At 58.4% G+C, this 13,278-nt stretch overlaps 1 protein-coding gene across 4 annotated transcripts in view; it reads left to right on the top strand.

Annotated features, from left to right (window-relative positions):
• GRB10 (growth factor receptor bound protein 10) overlaps positions 1–13,278 on the top strand; it is a 155,841-nt gene that overhangs the window by 83,746 nt on the left and 58,817 nt on the right. The window contains exon 1 of one of the 4 annotated variants that reach the window (XM_038562610.1): positions 10,514–10,629. The exons of the other annotated variants lie outside the window; for them this stretch is intronic. The gene's annotated coding sequence lies outside the window, so the exon portion shown is untranslated. Of the gene's footprint in view, positions 1–10,513; positions 10,630–13,278 lie in introns of those variants that run through there. 4 annotated transcript variants of the gene reach the window in all.

Below are 13,278 nucleotides of genomic sequence, written 5' to 3'. Positions count from 1 at the left end.
TGCTCAGCAAGGCGCCCGCGTCTCCCCTGCCCTTCCGCCCACTCATGCTCGCTCGCTCTCACTCTCAAATAAATCCGTTTATATGTTTTTCTCTGTAAAAGAAAAGTAAAATGAGTGAGCTCGCCAAGCTGGCAGACACAGTGCGATCAGATCATTGTAGCAATCGGAAGCCATCAAGAGGCCTGGTGTAAAAGGAAATCCCACTGACAGTAGTAACAGAACCAGAAGGTAGCTAGGAGTAGATTCAGCAGGATGGCCTGACCTTGTAAGTTCCTGCTGAAGGACATAAAAAAAAAAAAGGCATCAACAATTAGAGCCCTATCCCACGATCACAAATCAGAGAGCGAAGATGTCGTGTATCATCAGATTTATCTCTAGATTTAATGAACGTGCAACCACGTTTTGCAGTTTGGGAACGACTTGTCACATGGCTCCTAACTTTATTTGTAAGGTTTTATTTTTAAGTCCTCTCTACACCCAACATGGGACTCGAACCCACCACCCGGAGATCAGAAGTCACAAGCTCCACAGACTGAGCCAGCCGCGTGCCCCACATGGCTCATAACTTTAATGGGGATGAGCGATGACAACAAGGCCCCTTTAGGGGCCATCACAGTTAGGGATTCACGGACACACGGACCTAAGGACCAGCATAGACGTGCCGTGAAGAGACCCACACGTCTACAGAGAAGTCCTGGCCCAGCGCAGCGGGGTGGGCTGGATCCCCCCCACCCACCCCCGTACTATCCTTAATCATCAATTTCGGGTCAGTTAAATCTCTGCAAGTAGAAACAGCATTTAAAAAAAAAAAAAAGTTCATCTAAGAAGAACAACTAGTGAGAATCTTTATGCCTTCAGCCCAGAAGTAAATCCCTCCACAACCCCTAGCGCAGTGGTAATGGGAGAGTGATGTCTGAGTACGACGCATCGCGTCTGTGCGGGGACGTCACGCACGGAAAACACTAGTCGGGGACGCCTGGGTGGCTCAGGGGTTGAGCACCTGCCTTTGGCTCGGGGTGAGATCCTGGAGTCCCAGGATCGAGTCCCACATCGGGCTCCTTGCATGGAGCCTGCTTCTCCCTCTGCCTGTGTCTCTGCCTCTCTCTCTGGGTCTCTCATGAATGAATAAATAAAATCTTAAAAAAAAAAAAAAAAAAAAAGGGAAACACTAGCCAGCATACTTGCTCCGGCCTGGGAAGGAGGGCTGCAGTGCCCTTAGGGCGCAGGTACTGTTAGTATCCTCAGTCTATTTTTAAAGCCCTATGGATAAGGGAAAGCATCAGATAGGAAAGCTGGCGAAAGGCACACACGGGGAAGGACGCTGCTTGTGTTTGCAGCCGACACGCAGGTCCCGCAGAGGACGGGACGGCGGCCGAGCTGGGGGGAGGGAGGCAGTGGGGCTCCAGGTCTAGGAACAGGACAGAAGGGCACACGTCCCTCTTTCAAGTCCAAGTGCCACCTGCTTTTGTTGCCAGGGGCATCCTCCAGCCCCAGGTGTGTACCGAGCAGGCTTGGCATGCAGCTCTGGCTGGCTGTCCCCCGCCCCGGCCGCCGTCGGGGTCAGCACACCTGCGGCCCCCCTGCTGCCCGCTCCCAGCTGCCCCTTCCCAGGTTCAGCACTCGAGTTCCTCTTAACTAGAGGCCCTGAGACCCCATGGCAATTTGACGGCGATCCAGGGCTGTTGCCCGGCCCCCTCGACGTGCACGGCACATCCGGACGCTCTGGGTACAGGCCTTCGGGTTTGCACGACGCCTCTGATATCAAGTTGGCTGGTTCTTGGCCAGGGACCTGGTGTTTGAAACAAAAGATTCACCATGACTTTCCTTGACCTGTTCTCTCTCTCTGGCAGAGAGGATTTAACGCTCTTGTTTTATTAGCTTGTTCCAGCGTAAGCAGCTTATTTTCGTGTGGCCCTTGCTGCAGATGCTTCACGCGTGCCCCGGCTGCACGCTGCAGGAAGGGATGCATTTTCCTTTGAAAGCCAGTGGTTTTATGACAGCTACAGTTGCTCTGGATGGTTTGTTTTTTGTTTTTTTTAAAGATGCGTGTCTATTGTGGTAAAAATATATACGACATAAAATTGGTGGTTTTACCTACTGGAAGTGCGCACGTCAGTGGCATTCATCGTAGAGTGACGCGATGACTAGCACCATCTATTTCACTCCAAACAGGAGCTCTGTGCGTATTAAAGCTGTAACCCCACGCTGCTGTCTCTGTGGTCCTGCCCCTTGCAGTCACGGCACAGAAGGGGAGTCGTTAGAATGTTCTCCACGTCTGCCATCTTTGGCGGAGCAGGGTATCTCGCAGGTTCCTCGTGGACACAGTGGATCACAATCCCATTCCTTCTGTGGTTGGATACGGTTGGAAGGTGCACACGGCATGTCGGGGTCCATCTGTCAGCCTGCCCTGGGCCGCGTCCACCGGTCACGCTGTGGCAGGAGGCACAGGTGTACCGTACCTGTTGAGTCCCTGCTCTCCGGTCCTTTGAAAGGGTCTCTGCTCAGGAGTGGAGTTAATAACATGCTCATTCTGGATTTAGCTTTTTTTTTTTTTTTTTTTTTTTTTAAGATTTTATTTATTCATAGAGAGAGAGAGAGAGAGGCAGAGACACAGGCAGAGGGAGAAGCAGGCTCCACGCAGGGAGCCTGACGTGGGACTCAATCCCGGGTCTCCAGGATCACGCCCTGGGCTGAAGGCGGGCGCTAAACTGTGCCACCAAGGCCGCCCCGATTTAGCTTTTTCTTGACTGTATTTTGATAACATGAGATTTCAGAGGACGGAGTAGAAGTTTGGCCTTTTCTCATTTTAAACAAGGTGTTTCTGGGCCCCCCGGGGGGCTCCGTGGTGAAGCGCCTGCCTTGGGCTCACGTCATGATCCCGGGGTCCTGGGATGGAGCCCCACATCGGGCTCCCTGCTCAGCAGGGGGGTCTGCTGCTCCCTCTGCCTCTGCCCCTCCTCCCTGCTTGTGTTCTCTCGCTTGCTCGCTCACTCTGTCTCTTAAATAAATATTTAAAAGAAACTATAACGCTGTTTCTGACGGCTCTTCCTGCCTGCCGCTGAAGCTGGGTTGTGTGGCCCTTCCCTCCCCAGGGCCCAGCTGAACAGAGATGCCCCAAGGAGCTGAGACAGGTTTCTAGTCCATGCATGAAGGTGCCTGGCGTTGTCTGCAGCCTATTTCAGGACCACGGGCCGTTTGGAGACAGGGATGTGTGAGCATCACAGGGAGGCCTCCAAGATGAATTGCCAAGATTGTGCACGGGGCCCCGAGTCCTACATCCGGGGACCCGGGAGCTCCTGTGGAGACACCAGACGCCAGCCCTTGGCCCTGGAATTGTTGGCTGCCCGCCGGTCCTGGCCTCCCACACCCCTGTCCGACCCGACCCGTGCCTGCTGTCTTCTGGCCGCAGCTTCTTTCTTGGTCCTCCGCAAGCGGCAGGCATGGGTGGTTGGCGTGCGGTTTCACTGTGCAGAGCCACGCCTGGCGAGATGTGCAGCGGGGTGATTCAGAGCTCCTCGGGTCTCGTTGGACCATCCGTTTGCCAAGTGGAGGAGACAGAAGGAGAAAAGGATGCCGGTCGGGAGGTGAAGTAGATCAAGAAAGATTGTTTGGTTTCGTGTCTTGCCCGACAGGGAGCCTTGGCAAGTGTCACCGATGTTGGGGGTGGCCAGGCTCGGGGCCAGATAGTTCCTGGCTCCCTGTTCTTCCAGCGGCGCCTGTGACCGTGGGCAAGTTAGGAGCCACGTTGTGGTGCAGATTCTTCAACAGCAAATACCAGGCTCACATAATTACTATGAAAAGCGCTAATAGGACCATGATAGCGTGCAGTCCCGTGCTAAAACCTCCCATGCGTCTTCTGTGTTTTCCCTGAGTCATTAGAGCTGCAGATTGGGAAACTGAGCCAGAGACGCTTGGTCATTCGCCCAGACGTGACCGAGAGGTCACTTGGTGGTAAATTGGAATCAAAGCCAAGTCCATGCACAGCTTTGCATTTGGAGGTGATTTAGGGGAAGCTGATGTCACGCGCCTGTTCGTATAGGTGTTAGGTGTACGCACTGCTTTATGGGCCTGAGGTCATGTGTTTCTGGAGCAGGAGAATCATGTCTTACTTGTCCTGAAGGTGCCGTTTACAGGGTGTCAGGGGGGACGACAAAGGACGGAATCAGAAGTCAGCTGAGAAGACCGTGTGGCCCCAGCTTGTGTCCTGGGGCCTTGGACGTCCTCTTACCTACCCTTCATCTTTTACTGTATCATCCATGTGACTGTCGACGTTTTACCTGCTTTGCCCACACGGGCACGTAGGAGTACCTTTTATTTTCTTAGAATCGTTCCTTCACAGGGAAACAGCACTGCCTCTGAAAGTCCTTTTTCTGCTGCGTGTGAAGAATCCTGAATTGTCACCAATATTGGCCTCTGCTTGGATATGGAAGCCAACGTCGGTTATAATTTTGATTTCTTGGGGGATCCCTGGGTGGCTCAGTGGTTTAGCACCTGCCTTTGGCCCAGGGCGTGACCCCGGGGTCCTGGGATCGAGTCCTGCGTCAGGCTCCCTGCATGGAGCCTGCTTCTCTCTCTGCCTGGGTCTCTGCCTCTCTCTCTTTCTCTATGTCTATCATGAATAAATAAATTTAAAAAAATTTTCAAAAATAATTTTGATTTCTTTCCCCCTCTGGCCATGCCTAGACACCTTTCTTTAGGGCTGAGATGCCAAAAAGCGGGGGAAGGAAAGCCATCGGTCATCGTTCTCCCACAGAGCGACGTGTGCTGGCCCCTTGGACTATGAAATGCATTGAGGCCACGTCTGGTTGTTGCGTTTGCCCCCGTGATTAATGCTGCTTCTGCGATATCCATTCAAATGACGGTATTACGGACCTTCAGAAAGGCAGGCCGGCACTTACAGCTGTCCTCTGTTTCTTACCTGTTTTTTTTTTTTTTTTTTTTTTTTTTTATTTATTTATTCATGACAGACACACAGAGAGAGGCAGAGACACAGGCAGAGGGAGAAGCAGGCTCCATGCAGGGACACTGATGCGGAACTTGATCCCGGGACCCTAGGGTCACAATCCTGAGCCAAAGGCAGATGCTCAACCACCGAGCCACTCGGGCGCCCCTGTTTCTTACCTGTTTAGGTGACCTCCCTGTTACATAAACAGGTTCTTAACCTGTGAGCCAGAGAACCCACCCGACCGTGCTGCGCGGTGGGCCCTGTAGTTACCCCATATTTACAGGGGAGGACCCTGAGGCCCGGGGTCAGAGGGCCGCCCAGATCCCCCCGGAGGAGTGGCAAAGCCGAGCTGGCCCCATGCTGCTCTGCCTCTGGGCGAGCCTCCGCCCTCCACGGCCCGCTCCTGCCCTCCCGTCCTTCTGACTCCTCAGTTTTCAGTGGGTTGGAATGAGATTCAAGAGGTAGGGACTGAATTTTCCTTGTCCGCAGAAGTAGCCAAATAGGGAGCCCTGAGCCGCCGCCCTCTCCTGGCCGCACGCTTGCTCCACGCTCCGTGCTTGGAAGAGGCTCCGTCTGCGTGAGGAAGAACAAAAAGCCAGCGAGGCACCTGCTTGCTCCGCGTCTCCCGGCGTCGGGCGAGCTGCAGGGCCTCCCCTTCCCCGTTCCCGCTTGGCACCGGAGCACCCCTTGTCACCCCCCGGGGCCCCCGGGTCTCAGCTCCTGCCTTGCCACGCTTACCGGGGTCATCTGGGCAGATCCCTGGACCCCGTTAATGTGTCGTGTTTCCGTCGCTGTCAGAGGACACTCGCCGCCCAGCAGAGGCTTCGTCCCCACGAGTCCTGGTGATCTGCCCCTACGTTGGTTGCTGCCGCCTGCGCCTTCCTTTTCCTGTGTCTTATGCTCACCCGACAGGTACCTGCTGCCTGTCTCGGCCACGCCAGGCCCAGGGCACCCGGCAGTGAGCAGAGGGGCTTTAACGTATTGGCTGCGGAACACGTGGGCCTTTGCGTCCAAAGATCTAATAAAGCCCTTTCTGGGAACGGTGGGTACAACTGAGATAATTCGTTATAAAGATCAGTGATGAGGGCAGCCCGGGGGGCTCAGCGGTTTAGCGCTGCCTTCAGCCCAGGGCGTGATCCTGGGGACCCGGGTTCGAGTCCCACACTGGGCTCCTTGCATGGAGCCTGCTTCTCCCTCTGCCTGTGTCTCTGCCTCTCTCTCTGTGTCTCTCATGAATAAATAAATAAAATCTTTAAAAAAAAATTAAAAACAGATCAGTGATGAGAGAGCGTCCGTCGGTCTCCCCTCGGTGGAGAACCAGGATACACTCTCCCCAAGTCCAGTATACTTCGCCCCATCACATTACGCTTTACCTGAATTGTTTTGTTCAAACAAACCTATGAACCAGCCCTTCCAGGTGAATGTTTTTTTGGAATGAGCCGTTTTTATTTATTTATTTATTTTTTAAGAAGCCACTCAACTAGCTTGCAGGGGTCACATTTGAGGACACAGCTGGGGTCGGGTGCCCCGCCGTAACTTACTCCCCCCTCGGAGCGGGTTCTCCGGACTCTTGGTTCTTACCTGCAGGTGGGCGGACACACGCGTCCGGCGGATGCTCCCCGGGATCCTCCGACCCGCCGATGTCGGAGCGCGTCAGGGAGTTGGGCGCCTGGTGGCTCCCACGCCATCCGCCGCCTCCTGCAGGGCGCACCCGGGGTCTGCACCCGCCGATCCTGCCTTGGGTGCTGGCCAAGAGGGACTTTCGTACCGGCCCTGAGCCTGCCCGGGGGTGGGTGCACGGACACAGCTTGACGGCCCCTCCATCTCTGTGCATGGGTTTTAATTAAACATGTTAAAAAATAGTCCCAGCGAGCTTGTGACCTCCTTGAGTGTCAGGGGGCAAAGGGTGCTCTTGCAGGGGGGGTGCTTCCCATTCGGGGGCTCGGTGTCGCGAACCCCAGCTGCGGACGCAGAGCCGGCCAGAGCGCGCGTCACAGCAGGCGGGTCTCCCTGCCTCACGGCCCACGGCCAACCGTCCGTGACACCGGTCCGCGTTCCCCAACGACTGAGCCTGCCGCGCGTTCTCCGAGGGGCTGCTGGCTGCTTCTATCCTAAAAATGCTCTGGGCACACCGTTCCACTCCTCAGACACCCTGGGGTCCTCCTGTTGCTGCAGGTGATGGGCGCCAGCCCCCAGCCGCGGCCTCCTCCCTGGATGCTCCCCGCTGCCCCTTAAGTGGGTTGCTTCCCTTTGGATCTTCCCTTGCGTGTTTTTTTTCTCCTCCTCCTGAAAACTGATCGCCCTCGGTTTCGGTTCAGAGTTTGCCAAATACGTGTCTGTCTTGCCCATTGATTTCTAGGCTCCTTGAGACCGGCGATCTCGTTTCTGTTTTTTGATCTTTGGAAAAATCCTAAAAAGAACATTGGCCTTCGAGCCTCAGCAGGGTAGGACCTGTGTGATGTAGGACCTGTGTGACTCAGCAGGTCACAGGTAGGACCTGTGTGACTCAGCAGCTGTGTGATGTCGGGGGGGGGGGGGGGGGTGGTCATGTCTCCGAGCCTCGGTTTCTAATCTGTGGAATGGGCACGATGGCAGGTGGTGCGAGGACTGTGTGAGCAGACCCAGTGAGTGTCCTTGCACACTCGGCCTCCCCGAGGCACTCTTTGGCCACACGCAGGGCGCTGCCTGTCCAGGGGGAGAGCGAATCAAGCTCCGTCCAGGGCAAAGTGTCTGCTCCTTGGGGATGCGAGCAGGGAGTCCGTGATGTGAAACGTGCCTGCGTTTCACCTTCCATGTGGAAATGGGGCTCACCCAGTGCAGAGCCCAGCTTCCCACCCGGCCCCGCACCCCTGGGCAACGCCCCACGGGAGTGAGGAGGACATTTCTGATGGAGGCAACTGCATCTTCCCCTGGGAGGCCGGGCTCCGAGCACGAGCACGGGTGGGCAGGGAGGAGCAGGGGCGTCGGCCCCCTTCATGGATGGGGACGGGGTTCCATCCTTCTGCCCTCCCCGTGACCTCAGGGATGCCCCAGTAGGCCTGACGGGGCGGGAGGCTCGCATGGGCACGGCTCCGGCCCACTGGGTGACGCTTCCTGTGCGGTCCTCCTTCCTGGACGCACGTCATCCCTCGTGAGAATTAATGTGCCATTAATCCACATGGTGGCCTGTGTGTAACCTGCCCGGTGAGCCTTCCTCCAAGGAACCAGAGGATTGGAGGCCCAGCCGCCACCGGAGTTGGGGAGTTCCGTCCCGCTGACTTTCTAGAAAGTTCTACAGCTCCTTCTGTGGAGGCTGTTGACTCCCATTTCTTAGGACTCACTGAGCACCTGTTAGGTACCAGGTGTGATGTTAGGTAGCGAAGCAAAGGTGGAAGAACGTGACGTTCCGGTCTTCCGGAAGCTCAAGTGCAGCGAGGGGGGAGGACAGAAAAGCATGAAAGGACGGAAGAAGGAGGCAACATGTGCAGCTTTGGAGGAGGACGACCCTCCACCCCGCGTCTGGGTAGCCGAGACGTCTTCATCTGAAATCTGTGAATCCCGCTCTGTGGCAGCGGGTCAGAGGAGGGGAGCCTGGGCTGAGCGGGAGCCGGGGCGCGGCCCTCGTGGGTGCTCGGCCACTGGGAGCTGCCGTTTGTCATCATCTTCATAGACGCAGAGAGAGACTAGAAGTCCGCCCCGGGCCTCCCCTCGGTCTTGTGCCCAGGCCCCGGCGTCCCCGCTTCTCCTGGGCCTTTGATGGGAGAGGACTGCTTAATTTCTTCCCATTGAGAAATGATTGTCGTAAGGATAACAAGTGCTCCGTGAAGACCGCACCTTCCCTGACCCGACTCCAAGGGATCCGATTCAGGGTGGATCCACGTGGGTCTCGGGAGCCGTCGGTGCAAACCAGAGCCGCCCAGGTGCCCCCACTCGTAGGGGTCGCGAGGGGCGCGTCCGGATGCCCAGACCCCCCTGCCCCAGCCGGCGTGTCCGGCTTTCCGCTGAAACCCTGTTTCCCTCCATATCCTGGAAGGCCAGCTCCTCTCTCGCGGGCATTTCAGTTCTGGGAGACGTGCCATTTCTTGGAATCGCCTGGTACGTTCTCCTGAAATGCGTTTCCCCGTCCCAATGCCTTGGAAATCGGGCTCTTCGTAGGGCCCAGGGCCCTCTGGTTGACTGTCTCACCCATAAACGGAGATCTTGTCTTCAAATGCTTCCCCTCCCGCCAAGAGTGAGTTTATGAACCACGCTCGGAGCGGGTCTGGCCCCTGGGACGCCGCCGGGGTTGGCCCTCAGTCACCTGCTGTCACCCCACGCCGTCCCTCCCCGCCCTTGCGAGGCGCTCTGTCCCGCCCAGGGTCCACCCAGGGTCCGTGGGCTGCAGGTCGCCCCTCCCCGGGAGGCGCCGGCGCCCCTCTGCTGGTCCCTCCCTCCCTTGCCTCTGCCCCTGGAGCAGGTTCAGCATCTCGGCAGCAGAACTCATTTGTCCAGAGGTAGTAAAAAGTTTCCTTCCTTGCTGCCGCGTGACGTCTCCGGGGGCTCATCCTTTCCAGAGCCGGCTGGAGGAACGTCATTAGGTCTGGGTGGCGGGGACGCCTGTCTGTTCTGTCGACATCTGTATTTCCAGCACCTGGAACAGTGCCAGCTGTGCAGTTGGTGCTCAGTAAATATTTGTGGAATGAACAGATTCTACGTTTACGGAGTTAAATTCACGGAAACTGAGTGCTAACGCCGAATGGGAATAATAAAGACGGCCCGGTGTCTAATTTACCTTTGAAAATGTGCCTTTTTAAAAAGAGGGCAGTGCTAGCCACTACGACTAATGGACTTTTGGACTGTGACCTGGATTTTTTTTCTCTTCAATTCCAGTGTTCTTGGGACTAGTATTTTTTTTTTAGGATTGATGGAAAAGGAGACCCTTCCAGAATGACCAGCTGTTGACGTAGTATCTTGCGCCCAGCTTCCGCCCACTTTGTGACCTAATGGAAGAGTCGGGGGTCTGGACCAGGAGTCTGGAGAGGAAACATGGTAAATCTCAGAAGAGAGAGAGATGCGATTAATTTTGTGATTTTTGGAGCGATGTTTTGTGCGTCTGTTCCTGTTCCCCTCGCGGCCCCCGAGCTGTGTCCTAGTCGTACAGGTAGAGACTGCACCGCTGCGTCCGTGCTGATTCCTGTGATGTGCAGCTCGGGTCCTCGGCCCTTGCGGGCCGGGCCGTCCCTTCTCTGGGGTGGAGAATGCTCTTCCCGTGTCATACGTGCCCACGTGCGGAACAGCACGGTCTGGACAGACCCGCTTCCTCGCGCCAGCCTGCAGGACGCGGTCCGGGACAGGAGGGAGGGCGACCGGCTTGCAGGCGGCCTTCACTGCACGTCAGATCCCAGTTCTTGAATTTCACTGAACGGCAGAGTCACGGGGTGAAATGAGTGGCTTCCCCTGTTTTGGGCGGGGTGGGGCCCAGGAATAGAACCACTTGACAGCTCTCTGAAGCATAGATTAAACAAGCAGATCTCGCCAGAATCAAAGTCCAGCAATAGCGATTAATCATTATCTTAACTTTTTGGTGCTTGTTTGCTTAGTGGTAGAGGAGGTGTCGTCTGGCCACCGGGACACCTGCACCGGGTCCGGAGGGCTGCCCTGGGCTTCATGCTGTCCCCTTCCCTCTGGGTATTTGCAGTGCTCTGGGCCGCTCCGAGGCCCTGGCGGTAAGAGGAGGGATTTGTCAGGGGGGAGACGTGGTCCCGCAGCCCCCCCGCCCCCCCCAGGCCCTCCTGGCCCAGGCCACCAGCTGCTCTGAGAGACGCGGGACGAGCTGTGGGCACACCGTGAGGGATCCTGGGCTCGGCTCATTGCCGTGGGGTCCTGTCCACTTGTGGCTGAGCTTTGCACACGCCATCGTAAGATGCACGCTATCACGGCACGAATGCCGGTGGGTCGGGACACCTCCCTGTTGCCCAGGCCCCAGGATCGGTGGACAAGCATACGTGTTTGTGCCAAAACGTGACGTTTGTCAGAAGTGGGGGCCGTGTTTAGTGCGACCTAGGAAATGAGCAGCCTGGCCCTGGACCTGCCCGAGCCAGTCTTCCTGGGGTGACCTGTGAGTCACCCGAGAAGCCAGCCCCAGGGTCCCCGCGTCACCCCCTCCCGCCTCCGAAGCCTGGAGGTTTCCCAGCTCTTGTTTTGCCTCCTGGCTGGTCCTGACCCCCTTCTCAGGTGGCCTATTTCTCTCTTGCAAGTGACCCTCGACTCCTCTCCTGAGCTAGGCCTCTGTCCCCACGGGAGGCCATCAGCCCCCAGGAGTGCCGTCCACCCCGGGGCTTCGGCGGGTCGTGGAGGAGGCTGCGTGTGAGCGGGCGCGCCGGTGGCGGGAGGGCGGCCAGACAGCTGAGCATCCCGGCAGGCGGGCATGGCCAAGGGCGCCCCAGTCGGAAGGAGCACTTTGACCCTCTGAAGGAAGGGACACGGGCGCTCTCACCGGGGCTTGTTCGCCAGCTGCCGTGGGACCTTGACCCCATTTTGAGCCTCGGATCGTTTGTGTCACCGCTAGATGGGCGTTATCGTGCCTGCCATCACTGAGGATCAGTCGCCAGTGATGCGAAGTGCGGGGGTGCAGGGTAAGCGCGCGACAGTCGTGGTTGTGGTGGGGTGAGAGCCACTACCGGGCATGTGGACACCGGCTCAGATGTCAGCCCCCCCAGGCCACCCCGTCACTGGGCGGCAGGCACGCTCAATTACCCTTGCTGTGGCCTGGCCGGGTGGTGCGAGGCCAGCACCTCTTCATCTCTGGGGCCCTTCGGAGCTCCTCAGCTTCCGTGGGATAGTAAGGACCAGCAGGCTGGGCTCCAGCCCTGGGAGCCAGCTGCCCCGGGAGTCCAGGCACCCAGCTGTCCCTGACTGCATGTTGCCTGGGGGCGGAGGGCTGTGCTCCACCTGTGGGGCTGGGGGTGCAGGGGGTGGCGGGGAGGGGGGAAGTGAGGGATGCGAAGGAGCAAGGGGTGAGGGGGAGCAGGGGGGTGGTGGGGAGCAGAGTAGCGGGGAGGGGGGAACAGGGGGGCAGGGGGTGAGGGGGAGCAAGGGTCATGGGCGGCAGGGGAGCAGGGGGCCAGCTGGGAGAGCAGGGGTTGGGGGTGGAGGGAGTGGGGGATGCGGGGAGGGGCAGGGGCACAGGAGGTGGGGAGTGGGGGATATGGGGAGTGGGGTCAGGGGGCCTGGAGAGCAGGGGGGGGAGGTGGGGGGGAGTGGGAGATGCAAGGGAACAGGGGCTGAGGGGAACAGGGGGCAGGGGGTGAGGGGGAGTGGGGGATGTGAAGGAGCAAGGGGTGAGGGGGAGCAGAGGAGCAGAGGGGAGGGTGGGGAACAGGGGGGCAGGGGCTGAGGGGGAGCAAGGGTCATGGGGGGGCAGAGGAGCAGGGGGTAGGGGTGGGGAATGCAGGGAGGGGCAGGGGGACAGGAGGGTGGGGAGCGGGGGGGGGGGAGGGTGGGGAACAGGGGGGCAGGGGGTGAGGGGGAGCAAGGGTCATGGGGGGCAGAGGAGCAGGGGGTAGGGGTGGGGAATGCAGGGAGGGGTAGGGGTGGGGAATGCAGGGAGGGGCAGGGGGACAGGAGGGTGGGGAGCAGGGGAGTGGGGGAGGGGGGCTGGGAGAGCAGGGGGGTCAGGTGGGGGGAGTGGGGGATGCAAGGGAGCAGGAGGTGAGGGGGAGTGGGGGAGCAGGGGCTGTGGGGAACAGGGGGGCAGGGGGTGAGGGGGAGCAAGGGAGGGCAGGGGGATGGGGTGGGGGGAGCGGGGGATGCAGGGGAGCAGGGGGCGGGGGGAGCCTTGGGCTGCGAGTGCGAGTGCGTAAGGTACTTCCTAGGTTTGCGTGCAGGGTGGGGGGAGCCCGCGCGGAGCAGCTGCCTGTACCCACGTGTCTGGAGGGCTCTGGGCCGTGTGCACTCAGGACGGGCTCACACCTGTGCGAGGCATCCGGTGCAGCCTGGTCCCGGTGTCGGGGTTAAGGGATTGTGGGAATCCCCTGTCGTTCCAGGCAGGACTTAGGATTTCAGCAGCTCTTTCCCGAAACACTGATTTTTTTTTTCCCCATCGTGGTTAGCCCAGGTGCGTATGGAGGACATGCCTCGGGCCTGGGATGAGGCCTGGGATGGGGCCTGGGATGGGGCAAGCGGCTCCGGAGTCTGCGTAGACCTGCTAAGTGCTGACCTCGGCCCCGCAGCTCCAAAAGGCGTGGGCAGGGCCCCTTTCCAAGTGCACGGAGGTGGTCGCAACGCCGCACGCGCATCTCTCGGGTCGTTGAAATAATCAGCTGCTTTGATATTGATTTTCTCCATTAGCAGACCCTGCCAGTGTCTGTAGTCAC

This window comes from Canis lupus, chromosome 18 (genome assembly GCF_011100685.1).
Source record: "Canis lupus familiaris isolate Mischka breed German Shepherd chromosome 18, alternate assembly UU_Cfam_GSD_1.0, whole genome shotgun sequence".
NCBI classification, from domain to species: domain Eukaryota; kingdom Metazoa; phylum Chordata; class Mammalia; order Carnivora; family Canidae; genus Canis; species Canis lupus.
The sequence above is the reverse complement of the archived record's forward strand: the minus strand, read 5'-3'. Positions and strand labels throughout refer to the sequence as shown.